This window comes from Octodon degus, unplaced genomic scaffold (assembly GCF_000260255.1).
Source record: "Octodon degus isolate 3935 unplaced genomic scaffold, OctDeg1.0 scaffold00005, whole genome shotgun sequence".
Classification (NCBI taxonomy): domain Eukaryota; kingdom Metazoa; phylum Chordata; class Mammalia; order Rodentia; family Octodontidae; genus Octodon; species Octodon degus.
Genome location: NW_004524581.1, coordinates 14,563,828 through 14,565,985, shown reverse-complemented (window position 1 = coordinate 14,565,985; position 2,158 = coordinate 14,563,828).

The following is a 2,158-nucleotide window of genomic DNA, read 5'->3' as shown; positions in this document are numbered from 1 at the left end:
AGAGGAATTGTGGGAAAAGTAGAAGAAAAGTATGCACTAGGGATGTTGAGTAGCCTTCAAGGAGGAAATGACACTTGGAGGCTGGATAGACTGAAAACCCACTGAGAAAAGGGGCAGATTAGGGATACTAGAAGTAGGGGGTATACGCAGGAACAGAGGTCTGAGGGAGCATGGTGTCAGCTAGTGGTGGCTCATGAGGACAGCCCAGGCTGCCGGCCCAATGACTAGAAACTCACTGCTGTGCCACACACCCATCTGATATGTTAGGAAAAGATAAAGAATATGCTTTTTAAGGAGGATGGTGGCTCTTAGTCTTGAACAAAGAGATGAAAGAGGGTCTAGAAGGGCAACAACATAAAAAAGCAACAGGAAAAGAAGTAAGGATAGAGGCTCAAACCCGTGTCCCACATGTACCACCACAGGATGGGAAGGGAAGAGAAAAACCATCAGGCACTGCGCCCTGTGCCAGCTCCAGGAGATGATGCAGGGCTCGATAATAAAGCATGGCCTTGTAGCTGGGCTTACCACAAAGCAACACCTCTGCTGGGATGCAAGGGAATTAGGGTTAGAAAGACAGGCTGGGGACAGACTGCATGTGATCCTGAAGGCACCTAGGATTTAACCAATGTGGGCTAAACACTGGAATCACCTGAGGATCTCTGAAAAATACTGGAATCTAAATCCCACTTCAAAAATTCTGGTGTGCTTGCTTTGCATGTGTGAGGCTCTGGGTTTGATCATCACACGAGCAAATAAAACAGTAGCCAGTGAAGGCCTGTTAGGAATGAGTATGTGGATGAGCCCATACAATGAAAAGCAATTGGAGCTGGGTGTGGTGATGCATGCCTGTAATCGCAGTACTGGGGAAGCTGAGGCAGGAAGATTGCTGCAAGTTCAAGACCAGCCTGGGGTATAAAGTGAGTTCAAAGTGAGCCTCCTGAACTTAAAGTGAGACCCTGTCTCAAAAAGACAAAAAAAAAAAAAAAAAAAAAGGAAAGAAAAGACAATTGAAACCCAGGTATGGTGGTGCATGCCTATAATCCTAGCACTCAGAAAGCTGAGGCAAGAGGATCGTCTAGAGTTTGAGGCCAGCCTGGGCTACATGATGAGTTCAAGAATACCTGGAACTATGTCGTGAGATCCTGTCTCAAAAAAAGAAAACTGGAAAGAAAAGAGAGAGAGAGAGAGGGAGGGAGGGAGAGAGGGAGAGAGGGGAGGGAGAGTGAGAGATTAGAAAGAAGGACGGTACAATTGGAAGGAATAACTAGTCAAGTAAAAATAGCAATCAATACAGCAAATTTTTCTATTCCAATTTTCTGGGCATTGTTCTAAATTAACACACACTTTCTAAATCATCACAAAAGCCATATAAAGGAGCCATTGTATTATCCATGCCTTAGAGATAAGAAAACTGAGGCGCAGGAAAATTGACATCTTGTTCATAACCACAGAACAAGTAAAAGATGAAGCTGAGAGTTGAACCCTGAAAGTTTTCACTCCAAAGTCTACCCGCTTAGTGTACTTCTAACTGGTGGGTTGACTTTTACCAAAAAGTAAAAACTGCTTTATATAAAACAAGTAAGAAATCAAGGCTTGGATGTGAAAAATGCTGCCAATTGGAGAGCCCACAATAATGAAAAGAAAGTGAATGCATGCATTTGCTCAGATGTCAGGCTACGTTCTTCCCCATAAGGAATTTTCAGATTTGAGTGCAAATAAATGAGGGATCCCGAAGTGTAGCACAGATTTCAGCAGTCTTTTGGCACTCGGGGAAAAAGTAATAGAGTTCTGGGGTATCCTAAGTGGAAGAGCCTTGGAAAACATCTCATTAAGCAGCAATTTCTGATTGGCTGTAACAAAGAAGATCTAATCTTATTTTTAGTATATATAAATAGACTATTCGTCTAAAACCAAGCCAGGCATGGTAGCATATGCCTGTAATCTCAGAACTCAAGAGGCTGAGTACAAGTCCAGCCAGGGCTACATAGTGAGACACTGTCTTAAAAAGCACTTTTAATTAAAGAATAAAAGCAAAACCCCACATTTAAACTATTTCAGCACAAAATGAGATTAAGATAATCTGACCTAGATCTAATTGAATCTAAATTACTCCTTCTTGGAGGAAGATAATATTATCTTTTTTTTTTAACTTTTATTT